The 13945-nt window shown below is 41.6% G+C and overlaps 1 non-coding gene across 1 annotated transcript; it reads left to right on the top strand.

The window, feature by feature from the left end:
• Nucleotides 1-7305: 7305 nt before the first annotated feature.
• On the top strand, nucleotides 7306-7389 carry Trnas-gga (transfer RNA serine (anticodon GGA)). Its single transcript is given in 2 exon segments — nucleotides 7306-7345; nucleotides 7355-7389. It is a non-coding gene; the product is annotated as a tRNA-Ser (tRNA).
• Nucleotides 7390-13945: the final 6556 nt, after the last annotated feature.

Below are 13945 nucleotides of genomic sequence, written 5' to 3' on the forward strand. Positions count from 1 at the left end.
GTAGAGGCAGCAGTTAAAAGAGGCTAGAACAAGACCCTGTATATCATCACAAGCAAACCATCAAATAAGAAATTTGGGGATGGTATGCCAATCAAGGGAGGCCACTCACAAATTGAGAAGACCAAGTGCAGATGTGGAAACAACATTTTGAGAACGTTGTGAATAACAAAACTGCAGACGACACTGTAACTCAGCTGAAAGTGGTCGGGGAAGGACTTCTGTAAGATATATCATCTAACGTAGAACCACCATCCGAAGAAGAAACCGCTAAGGCAGCCCAACAAATAAAAAATGGAAAATCTCCGGGCGTGCATATCACTCCAGAGTCACCTACAGTAAATCCCTCTCCAACCGCAGGATTTTTGTATCCACTGCTAAGTGACGTATGGATGAATGAAAAAGTACCGAATGATTGGAACAGAGGCTTTTCATCAAGCTCTCCAACGAAGGAGACCTATTGGTTTCTGATAATTAGGCAGGCATCACCCTGCTGTCAATCCCAAGCAAGAGCCTCTCGTGAATAATCCTAAATAGGATAAAAGCATATGTAGACAATATTCAGGGAAAGTCGCCCCTTCGTTGACCAGATAAATATCTTGAGAATAATAGCTGAACATTCATATGAATATCAATCGCCGCTTTACATGCTAATTGTAGACTCTGAAAAGGCCTTCGATAATGTAATCAGAACAAAAATATGGAGCTCATTGCAAACTTTTGGAAATGCCAAGAAAATAATTGCTCCTGACATGTGCATGTGTTAAAACTACACGTGCCAGTTTCAGCATCAAGGTCTGCCTTCTGATCCAATATCAGTCAAAACAAAAGTTAAGAACGGCAGCATGCTCTCACCGTTACTATTTAACGTAGTACTCAATTATGTAATGACACAAGCAATGGACAAAGTGGGAGGAATAAAATGGAGCAGTGCAACACGCCTGTCAGACCTAGATTTTGGTGAAAACCTTTGCCTTCTATACCGCAGCCTCAACGATATGCAAAAGGAAGTAGAAGATCTGAAACCTGCGGTGAAAAAAGTCGGTACCTTGTAAGTATGATTACACCACATGGTGGTGCAACAGAGGACATTAACTGTCGCGTCAACAAAGCAAAAGGAGCTTTGACAACTCTCAGCTCTATCTGGAGGTCAATGGAAATAACATTGAGGGCCAAATTGCGGATATTAGAAAGTATGTAAAACCTGTGCTTCTATATGGATGTGAAACATGGAAACTGACGACGCAGTTAATCCGTAAGCTGCAGACATCGGACAACAGATGTCTGACGATCATCATGGGGATATGGAGGTCTAACAAATGGCTTCTCTAACGAAACACTCTCCGGAAAGAACCGACCAGTAGCCAGTTGAGCTGAAAATAAGAAGCAGGAAGTGGCAATGGTTAGGACATACACTTAAGAGATCAAATTAACACATTGCGAAGGAAGCAATTTATAGGATCCCTGAGGGAGCCGAGGCACACAAAATGACGTGGAGGCGTGAAGCAGAAGATCAGCAGCAAGGAATAGGATGAGTGGAAGTGACAATACTTGCAGAAGACAGAAGAAAAGGGCCATCCATTGTTGCTGCCCTATGCTCCACGCAAGGAATTAATAATAAAATTAAAAATAAGACAATTGTTTAGCTAGAACTATGAAAACTGTTTCTCGGGCAGAAGTTAAAAAAATCTTTTTCAGCAGTTTTGGAAATTCAATCCTTAAGTTCGGGTAACAGTGAGTGGAAGTTATTCTACATAAATTGTTAAAGAAGTACTGGTGAATTTTTTAAAGCTCCATTTATCTAAATTAGTATTTGATTTTTCGGTTAGCGAAAACTACGTGTTTGCTTTTATTTTTTTTAAATGAACCCCTAAGCGGATAAGAAATCCTATCAAAATATTTTGTTATGGAAGCATTTTTAAAGAATCAATGAAAATTTGTATCAGGCTTCTATGTTGGATATAAAAAAATGCAGGTACATGTTTCAGTGTTTTTTGAAACTCAATGCCTAAGCTGGTGCAATAGGAGATGCAAATATTGATGAAAATCTTTTGTCGTATTAAACTTTTAAGTTAAACCTATGAAAATTGGTGTCTAACTTCTTGGTTACGAATAAAGAAATAAATGTTAGTGGGTGAAAGTTTCTATGGAAATGTCGCCACCAGGTAAAACGTCCGACTCTAGGTACCAGAATAGCTTTTTGATCAGAAATACATTCGGAAATGACCATGTGTCTATGGCGTTAAGTAGCTTCCATAGTTGAAATGAAATGTCATGTGGCTAGGGCCTCCCGTCGGGTAGACCGTTCGCCTGGTGCAGGTCTTTCGAGTTGACGCCACTTCGGCGACCTGCGCGTCGATGGGGATGAAATGATGATGATTAGGACAACACAACACCCAGTCCCTGAGCGGAGAAAATCTCCGACCCAGCCGGGAATCGAACCCGGGACCTTAGGATTGACATTCTGTCACGCTGACCGTTCAGCTACCGGGGCCGGACGCTTCCATAGTTGGGAAGGTGCTGCGGAAGGTGCTGCATCTGTGAACTGAATCAGAGATAGCTATCCAGCAGTCACCACTACAAATTGGCTTTGTTATAATTGCTTTGGAAAAGAGATGGATCTTTAGTTTTTTCAGTAGGTCTAATGTATGTTTATAGTACACTTTTTGTTGTAATTACTACAGAATCTATTGATTACGATGACAAAATAGGAACCACGTTTTAATGCTACTCCGTCTACAGGAATATCTGTTTGAAATCACTGTTTATTGATTGTTGTTTTATATACGAATAATGTGCGTAAGAATATACAAATTCAATTAAATGTTTTAAAAATGTGCAAATCTTATACCAAGAACTGTTTTATTAAATTTTCATACTCTGTCTGCAGTGTACTTTGCATAGACTAGGCACATTGTTTGCAAAGTGTGTAGGCTTACACAAGAACAATGGCCTTAACAATAAATAAATTCTCTTAAAAATGGCTCAAATGGCTCTGAGCACTATGGGACTTAACATCTGTGGTCATCAGTCCCCTAGAACTTAGAACTACTTAAACCTAACTAACCTAAGGAGCCGGCCGTGGTGGTCTAGCGGTTCTGGCGCTGCAGTCCGGAACCGCGGGACTGCTACGGTCGCAGGTTCGAATCCTGCCTCGGGCATGGGTGTGTGTGATGTCCTTAGGTTAGTTAGGTTAGTTAGGTTTAAGTAGTTCTAAGTTCTAGGGGATTTATGACCTAAGATGTTGAGTCCCATAGTGCTCAGAGCCATAACCTAAGGACATCACACACATCCATGCCCCAGGCAGGATTCGAACTTGAGACCGTAGCAGTCACGCGGTTCCGGACTGCGCGCCTAGAATCGCTAGACCACCGCGGCCGGCAAATTCTCTTAAAGAAAACCAAAAGAATCTGTGTAGACCGTACAGTCTCCGCGAGCAAAGTTACGTGTGCTAAGCTGGTCTGAACATCATCTGACGGACAGCTGAGCACTGCTGGAATTTGGCTTGTGACTTGGGGGAAATAATCAACATTCTTCATAGTTTCGTAATACGCTTGCTCAGACTCTGTTTGAATAATATTCATGTGGACTGTGTTATCCATTCGAATGATCCCTATAGCAAATTTCTAATTTCTGAAATACGAGATGATGAGTAGTTTCGCTACCGACAGAGGGAGGGTTTAGACAAATTTCTAAATTCCAGGGAAAGGCTGTCGGTGTCCATTAAAACCCAGTATCTTTGGAATAAAGCATCACAATGACGTTAATAAACAACTAGATCTTTCCATGGTAAATTTATTCGCACTACGTAACGATATCCACGACATTCTTAAACGTATTTTATGCAAAAGTCCGTTTCTGGTTGCTGGTTGTTCTTTATACATATATCACAAGTACTTTCTGCTCCTTGCCAAACATGACGTATAGATCCTCACCAGTTAAGGGGCGTTAGAACGGAAATTTTTTTTCACAGTTTCGGATTTTTATCTAATTATAAAATTTGCAATTTTCTGAATAAAGTGATGTATATACTCACATGGGAGGTATTTTATTTTATTTTTTAAATATAATTTACATCGGTTGAAAATGTTAAAATTTTTACGTGCATTTCATCAAGACCCAGTGAAGTCAATAATTTCTTATGTATAAAGCTGTGGATTGCTGTTATAAATGTTAGGTTACGTGTTTGTATTGGCCATATCCAGAAGACGATAAGCGCCAGGTCGAGGAAGTTGAAACGAAGTTTGAGAGACAAGATACTTTCTGATGTTAAAACCATAAGAGTCAGGGTGACAGACAAAATAATTGATGAACTACGGCAGTGTTATGGGATGGCCATTAGAAATAATACTGATGATCTGTTGAAAATGAAGCAGGCAGTATGGGCTACCTTCTCCCACAGACTGTCAACTGATGAAAAACCAGTACACCATCTTTGCCCTCCTGGACCTGATTCATGGTGCAATTACCGCAATGCCCAGTACTCAAACAGTTCATACAGCCATAAACATTCCATCCCAGAAGCAGTCATGGGTATCATAAAACCTATGTACAGAGACCTGGCAAATCCTGAATTACTGAAGAAATGTCTGCATGGTCAGACTCAAAATCCTAATGAGTCGTTCAATAATCGTATATAGACTCGCTTAACAAAAAATGTTCTGTTATTGCTTTCACTGTTGGCAACATTGGTAGAGTTAAAGTGCTACAGCATATGAGAATCAATCCTGGAGCAAACTGCATCAGAGAACTTGAACGGGTGGACAAGGTTCGCGTTGATAAAGCGGAGTATGCAGCACAGTTAGCCACTAAGGAATCCAGATAGAAGAAAAGAAGAAAAAACTTGTAAAAGATCAAGAGGCTGACACACAGTATGGTGCAGGGTTCTTCTGGGTGACTAAAAATAAAAAATTAAGCAAATGTTAAGTGAGTTACAGTCTTTTGAAACCTTAGAAGCCGATCCCAAAAATTTTTATTTTCTGTTGCATTTTTCTCTAAATTTCAGAAACCACTTCGAGTAGAGTATTCAAATTTTCAGGGAGTAATACCATACATACGCTGAGTCTGCTGAACTAAAAGAAGAACATAATGTTATGTATAATTAAAATTATTTAGCATAACGTACAAAAAAAGTAAACAAAATATTAACTGTGTAGTTAAAAAATTGTATTTCCGAAAGCAGTGCCTGAAATGCAATTATTGTAGTTCAGTAGACTCAGAACATACAGTTTAATGCCCTGTAAAAGTTTCATGTCAATGGCTACAGTGGTTCCTGAAATACAGGGAAGCCAAGTCACTAAATTTAACTTTGTTGGGATAGGGCCTTCCAACTTCCCTTAATACGAAAAAAATTACTCTGTAGTTGAAAGACTTTAATTATGTAAAGGAAAATTGATTTCTTTTTGCGGGACATCACAGTCTACGGATACTAAAGCAAAAATATAACCGTTCCTTGAAGAATGCTAGACTCAGATAGGTACGTTATTCAACTCTGCTTCCGAATACGGACCTTCGATAGTCATAAACGCAGATATGGGTGCTTTCACAGTCACAGAAAGGTAAAGATGAGAAAAGGCCTGATAACAAGTGCACCTAACCTCAAAACAACTAACAGGTAACAGGATAAGCACACTTCTTCATAATATAGTCACATGTGGTTCTTAGAATGCGTACTAGGAAGTGCAGAACTGTTCACGTACTTAAATATAAGCCACGGGTGCTTCGTTTCAATAGTTTTTCAGTCTCCTAAGACACAACGTTTCGTAGCCGTTCTGTGCGTCACTGAGTATATTTTCAGTTATTTGATAAGATCCGTTCTGCTAGATTGTAGAACACTGGTGTCCATAATACTCTATAAGTGCCATTTGAACTTAAGTGTCTGATCGCTAATGTATTCAAGTTTTCTGAGTAGGGCGTTAAAGTGACTTTTCCACCCATTTTCGCAAAATTGTTTGAATGTATATTGGCAATTTGCTTCACTAAATGTTATTTCCGCGCCATGTCGTTTCGTTTTATTATTATGTGTAAATATTTCAGGGATGTGACTAAGTTTATAAGAATATCGTTAACGATCTCGTATTTATTTATTTGTTCATCCAAGGATCACCTCAAACTGGCGAAGAATTTTTCAAATCGTTTAATAAAAACATCTAGCTCAAACATACATACATCTTCTACGTACTAATAGTACATGTAAAAACTTTGACTGTCTGTTTGAACACGCTTTTTTTCCAAAACTACAAGACGAAAATTCAGGCGTTTCCACAGCTAACTTGAGCGTGGATTGAGGAAATATGTAGGCTCCATCACATCAGAATCAGATCATGGATAAAAAAAAATCGTAATTTAAAGTTTTGTCTAAACCGGTCGGGGCTGTCTGTTTAAGCATGCTAATCTTCGAAACTACTAGACGAATTTTCAGAGGATTTTCATAGCTAACTTCAGCGTATCATGGGCCAGCATACGAGGCGTGATCAAAATGTATCGGGAATTTTTGTTTTTCTTATTTGTTCATCAACATCAACTTTGTCCCCTACAAAGTAATCCCATTCAGATATAATACACTATGCCAGAGTTTTTTCCAATCTTGGAAGCACTTCTGGAACAAACTTTCCATTATGGTGTTCAGCTCCTTGAGCGATTCTGTTTTTATCTCATCAGTGGTGACAAAACGACGTCCTTTCATGGTTGTCATCAGCCTCAGTCACAGAAAAAAGTCGGATAGGGCCTTGTCCAGCGAATACGGTGGCACAGGTAACATAACGGTTTCGTTATCGCCATAAAATCACGAACATGCATTGAGGTGGGACCGGGAGCATTGTCGTCATGCAGTTTCGACAAGTGGTTTTGTCACAGTTCGGTCATTTTCTTTGGATTGTTTCACGAAAATGGGGCATAACGTCTAGGTAGTTCTCCTTATAAACCGTACGACCATAAAGCAGGAAAACATGATGCACTGTAATGGAAGTATGATCGAACGTGTCGAGTGTTTTGCGGTCTTGGCTTTTCAGGCAGTTTTCATTGGGATAATCTAGCCTTGGGTTCAACGTCATACCCGTATACCCGGTTATCATTATACATTACAACCTTCTTTATAAATACTGGACGGCTGTCGACTTCATTCAGCGATTCCGGGGAGGTATTTATGCGACGTCGTTTACGGTGGAGGTCCAACAATTTCGGAACAAACTTTGCTGCTACGCATTTCATGTCAAAAACATCCGACAAATTGCTTGACATGAGCGAAAGGATATGCTGACATCATCACCAACCTCTCTGATGGCGATCCAATGATTTTCCAGAACGCCGGCCCATGTGGCCGAGCGGTTCTAGGCGCTTTAGCCTGGAACCGCGTCACTGCTACGGTCGCAGGTTCGAATCCTGCCTCGGGCATGGATGTGTGTGATGTCCTAAGGTTACTTAGGTTTAAGTAGTTCTAAGTTCTAGGGGACTGATGACCACAGATGTTAAGTCCCATAGTGCTCAGAGCCATTTGAACCATTTGATGAAGGCAGCACGATGCTATCAGAGTTGTTTATTGGTCCTCTTACACAAACTTGGTGCCTGTAGGTATTGTCATCTGACAGAGGATAAGTGTTAAATTCTCGATCTAGGCACGACAGTGTAGACTCGCTGCTCTTCCTCAGAGAAGTGACCACGGGTGGTTAGAATTAGGTGGGCCAGTGGCCACCCTAGTGGCAGATAATATGTAATGAGGGTGGCGAACCGTGAATTGGTGCTACTCACATGTGGCTGGCAGGATTTCAGTTTGTACCTCAGCCCATGAGGCAAAAGTAGAATCTCGAGCATTCAGCCTCGTGGAGACAGCAGCAGAGTGAAGGCTACCTGAGGGTCAGGTCAACGTGCAGCGGTCATTGGTTCGCAGCCTGGCTGTGGTGATGGTCGCTGCATCAGAGGAGCATCTGTGACCCCATGGTATGGACTGTCACACAGCGGTCCTTGATGCTTAGCGTGCTCGGCTAGCCTGTGAATATATATGTACAAGGTCAATGTGCTTCCAGATGCAGAAAAAAAGCACTACTGCATACTTGACTGCCGTCAAAACTTCCTTAAGGATAGCCACTGCCTGGAGAAGTGAGTTGCTATTGAGGACACTGCCGTTATGGCGAAAAGCCGTTTTGGCTCCCTGTGACTATCACTCTTGTTTCTTGTTGTTACCTTAATATCATGCTGTACTCCAGTTCTACGATTTTATCTCTACTACTGGTGTTTACTGACATGTATTTATACACGTTTAAGAGACACTGCTATTGATTACACCATGTGAATATTCTGCCAATTTTACTGTCAGAGAATCGTTACTTAAAGATACAACTATTCTTTACACGGCTGTGTCGTCAACGAACGATATGTCCTTGTTGCTCGCACTCCAGCTTAGGTTCACCTCATCGAAAATAATCGCGATCCTGTTCCTTAGGATTGTTTCGACATTAGCTTCGTTTTTTGCCATCTAGGTTAATATGCTGTTTATAGGTGCCACTCAAGTATTCATGAAGATATTCCATATGCTTGAATTTTATTACCATTCACCCTTCCATTATGACATTGAACAACTTCCACTACAATAACAACTGGTAATTTTTTGACATTTGATTGCAATCATAGCTACCGAGAGATAATATTTATGATACTATGAGCTGAATTTCATGTAAGTAATGGTTCCAAAACGCATTCTTGTTGCTAATTAAAAGTTCATTATTCACAGTGCACCTCTAAATTAGATATTCCCACATGTAAATTGTCAGTATTGCTTATTAAAATTGCCACAACTCACTTATTGGCAACGATGAAGTACGAGGGCAGTTCAATAAGTAATGCAACATATTTTTTTCTGAAACAGGGGTTGTTTTATTCAGCATTGAAATACACCAGGTTATTCCCCAATCTTTTAGCTACACAACACTATTTTTCAACGTAATCTCCATTCAATGCTACGGCCTTACGCCACCTTGAAATGAGGGCCTGTATGCCTGCACGGTACCATTCCACTGGTCGATGTCGGAGCCAACGTCGTACTGCATCAATAACTTCTTCATAATCCGCGTAGTGCCTCCCACGGATTGCGTCCTTCATTGGGCCAAACATATGGAAATCCGACGGTGCGAGATCGGGGCTGTAGGGTGCATGAGGAAGAACAGTCCACTGAAGTTTTGTGAGCTCCTCTCGGGTGCGAAGACTTGTGTGAGGTCTTGTGTTGTCATGAAGAAGGAGAAGTTCGTTCTGATTTTTGTGCCTACGAACACGCTGAAGTCGTTTCTTCAATTTCTGACGAGTAGCACAATACACTTCAGAGTCGATCGTTTGACCATGGGGAAGGATATCGAACAGAATAACCCCTTCAGCGTCCCAGAAGACTGTAACCATGACTTTACCGGCTGAGGGTATGGCTTTAAACTTTTTCTTGGTAGGGGAGTGGGTGTGGCGCCACTCCATTGATTGCCGTTTTGTTTCGGGTTCGAAGTGATGAACCCATGTTTCATCGCCTGTAACAATCTTTGACAAGAAATTGTCACCCTCAGCCACATGACGAGCAAGCAATTCCGCACGGACGGTTCTCCTTTGCTCTTTATGGTGTTCGGTTAGACAACGAGGGACCCAGCGGGAACAAACCTTTGAATATCCCAACTGGTGAACAATTGTGACAGCACTACCAACAGAGATGTCAAGTTGACCACTGAGTTGTTTGATGGTGATCCGTCGATCATCTCGAACGAGTGTGTTCGCACGCTCCGCCTTTGCAGGAGTCACAGCTGTGCACGGCCGGCCCGCACGCGGGAGATCAGACAGTCTTGCTTGACCTTGTGGCGATGATGACACACGCTTTGCCCAACGACTCACCGTGCTTTTGTCCACTTCCAGATCACCTTAGACATTCTGCAAGCGCCTATGAATATCTGAGATGCCCTGGTTTCCGGCCAAAAGAAACTCGATCACTGCCCGTTGTTTGCAACGCACATCCGTTACAGAAGCCATTTTAACAGCTCCGTACAGCGCTGCCACCTGTCGGAAGTCAATGAAACTATACGAGACGAAGCGGGAATGTTTGAAAATATTCCACAAGAAATTTCAGGTTTTTTCAACCAAAATTGGCGAGAAAAAAAAAGTGTTGCATTACTTATTGAACTGCCCTCGTATATTATAGGCTAGTACTCATAGATTAACTTAGTTCGGTCTTTGTACTATGTATTATTACCACTAATTCGAATGTCAGCAACTGAAGGTAGCAGCTATTAGTGTTGCTCTCCATGTTACAGAAAAACTAAAATGTTGTCCGTTGTCATAGCAAAATTATAAAATGTTGTCCGCCATGCTACAGAAGAACTACTCGTATACTAGTTGGCCCATGTTATAGCAAAACCATAACATATTGCTGCCGTATTATGGCAAAGGAATAACAAGTCGTCCTTCATGACGCAGCCTAACTGTAAGAAAGCCAGCCGAAGTGGCCGTGCGGTTAAAGGCGCTGCAGTCTGGAACCGCAAGACCGCTACGGTCGCAGGTTCGAATCCTGCCTCGGGCATGACTGTTTGTGATGTCCTTAGGTTAGTTAGGTTTAACTAGTTCTAAGTTCTAGGGGACTAATGACCTCAGCAGTTGAGTCCCATAGTGCTCAGAGCCATTTGAACCATTTGAACTCTAAGAAAGTTGCCACATGTTACAGCATTTTGCAGTGCAACCCTTTTCCAATGTTACCATTTTAGATGTTTTTGGGTGGTCAGTTAACATGGTAACTTCTATTACCCAGCACCCGCAATATGGTGGCCGCCATAGGGTCTCAGGTACTTTTGAATGGGATAATGATGGTAATTTGAAATGGTGACTCTCATTACTACACACATGCATTTATCTCAACTCAACTGAAGCATGACAAGCAAGGAGACTGCGTCATTATGAATGTGCATTTATCGGTGAGTCTAATGATGACACCGACCAGGCAAGCTGAGACTTTTTCTGGCAGACACCTCATGGTAACAATTTTCCACGTTGCAGGAAAACTGTGACAAGTTGCCCCATGTTACAGAAAAGCTGTAACAAGTTACTCTCCGTGTTACAGCAAAACGGTGACAAGTTGCTCTCAGTTTACAGCGAAACTTTGACATGCTTCACTCAATGTTACAGCAAAACTGAAACAATCAGTCACTATCCTTCCCCCTCCATATTACATGTGGTTGATGGATATCATTGGGTGTAATGAGGATCTACATCTACATTGATACTCCGCAAGCCACCCAACGGTGTGTGGCGGAGGGCACTTTACGTGCCACTGTCATTACCTCCCTTTCCTGTTCCAGTCGCGTATGGTTCGCGGGAAGAACGACTGTCTGAAAGCCTCCGTGCGCGCTCTAATCTCTCTAATTTTACATTCGTGATCTCCTCGGGAGGTATAAGTAGGGGGAAGCAATATATTCGATACCTCATCCAGAAACGCACCCTCTCGAAACCTGGCGAGCAAGCTACACCGCGATGCAGAGCGCCTCTCTTGCAGAGTCTGCCACTTGAGTTTATTAAACATCTCCGTAACGCTATCACGGTTACCAAATAACCCAGTGACGAAACGCGCCGCTCTTCTTTGGATCTTCTCTATCTCCTCCGTCAACCCGACCTGGTACGGATCCCACACTGATGAGCAATACTCAAGTATAGGTCGAACGAGTGTTTTGTAAGCCACCTCCTTTGTTGATGGACTACATTTTCTAAGCACTCTCCCAATGAATCTCAACCTGGTACCCGCCTTACCAACAATTAGTTTTATATGATCATTCCACTTCAAATCGTTCCGTACGCATACTCCCAGATATTTTACAGAAGTAACTGCTACCAGTGTTTGTTCCGCTATCATATAATCATACAATAAAGGATCCTTCTTTCTATGTATTCGCAATACATTACATTTGTCTATGTTAAGGGTCAGTTGCCACTCCCTGCACCAAGTGCCTATCCGCTGCAGATCTTCCTGTATTTCGCTACAATTTTCTAATGCAGCAACTTCTCTGTATACTACAGCATCATCCGCGAAAAGCCGCATGGAACTTCCGACACTATCTACTAAGTCATTTATATATATTGTGAAAAGCAATGGTCCCATAACACTCCCCTGTGGCACGCCAGAGGTTACTTTAACGTCTGTAGACGTCTCTCCATTGATAACAACATGCTGTGTTCTGTTTGCTAAAAACTCTTCAATCCAGCCACACAGCTGGTCTGATATTCCGTAGGCTCTTACTTTTTTTTATCAGGCGACAGTGCGGAACTGTGTCGAACGCCTTCCGGAAGTCAAGAAAAATAGCATCTACCTGGGAGCCTGTATCTAATATTTTCTGGGTCTCATGAACAAATAAAGCGAGTTGGGTCTCACACGATCGCTGTTTCCGGAATCCATGTTGATTCCCACATAGTAGATTCTGGGTTTCCAGAAATGACATGATACGCGAGCAAAAAACATGTTCTAAAATTCTACAAGAGATCGACGTAAGAGATATAGGTCTATAGTTTTGCGCATCTGCCCGATGACCCTTCTTGAAGACTGGGACTATCTGTGCTCTTTTCCAATCATTTGGAACCCTCCGTTCCTCTAGAGACTTGCGGTACACGGCTGTTGACACACTGACGCCGGCCTGGTGCCGAGCGGTTCTAGGCGCTACAGCCTGGAACTGCGCGACCGCTAAGGTCGCAGGTTCGAATCCTGCCTTGTACATGGATGTGTGTGATTTCCTTAGGTTAGTTATGTTTGAGTAGTTCTAAGTTCTAGGGGACTGATGACCTTAGAAATTAAGTCCCATGGTGCTCAGAGCCATTTGACACAATGACTGCTGTTACTCCAGTCATGGTGATTATCATTATTCTGAACATATGGGTAGGACCAAATTGAGGAACAAACATCCTAGGTCATGTAATGTGTCGGTATATGAAATTACAAAATAAAAATAATGACAGAAAATATATAATGTTTATGAACCCGAAAAATATCAGTCCATAAGTTTAAGTAAACAAGAATCAGTTAAATTTTTCAATGAAACCCTCGAGAGAATACTAGGAGTGACCCACGAGGAAACTCTTCAGTTTCAACTTGGAAGCGCGTGGATTATTGCTAAGGATTTTAAATTTGAGTTGTGGCTTATTAAAAATGGATGCAGCAGTATACTGCACACCTTTCTGCACAAGAGTTAGGGAAGTCCGATACAAACACAGGTTTGATTTCCGCCGAGTATTAATTGAGTGAAAGCTGCTTATTCTTCGGAATAAGCTAATATTGTTATCAAGAAATGATAGTAAGGAGTATATACAGGCCAATGTCAAAACATCGAGACTCATGATCAGGGTTCGACAAGAGGTTCGTAAACTCACACCACTTATTGCCCGAACCGTCCGTTTGTGAGCCAAAAATATCCTTTTAGAATGTGAAGCGTTAACCCAAACTTTAATACCATACGATATAAGCGTATGAAAATAAGCAAAGTAGACTAATTCTCGTGTCGAACGATCACTTACTTCAGATACCGTTCGAATAGCAAAAATGACAGCATTACGTCTTTGAACAAGATCCTGAACCTGGCTTTACAAGACAGTTTATGATCTCTTTGAACGCCTAGAAATTTCAACTGTTCAGTTTCACTAATCATATACCCATTCTGTGAAGTTAAAACGTAAGGTTTTGTTGAACTGTGTGTTAGAAACTGTAAAAACTAAGTCTTACTGTGATTTAGTGTTAGTTTATTTTCTGCAAGCTGTGAACTTGTCATGAACTGCACTATTTAAAACCGAGCCAATGTTGCACACAACATCATTTACTACCAAGCTTGTGTCATCAGTAAACAGAAATATTTGAGAGTTAACTGTAATACTAGAGGGCATATCATTTGTGTAAGTAAGGAGCAGGAGTGGCCCCAACACTGATCCCTGCAGCACTCCCCACTTAACTGTACCCCAT

This window comes from Schistocerca serialis, chromosome 8 (genome assembly GCF_023864345.2).
Source record: "Schistocerca serialis cubense isolate TAMUIC-IGC-003099 chromosome 8, iqSchSeri2.2, whole genome shotgun sequence".
Taxonomy (NCBI): Eukaryota; Metazoa; Arthropoda; class Insecta; order Orthoptera; family Acrididae; genus Schistocerca; species Schistocerca serialis.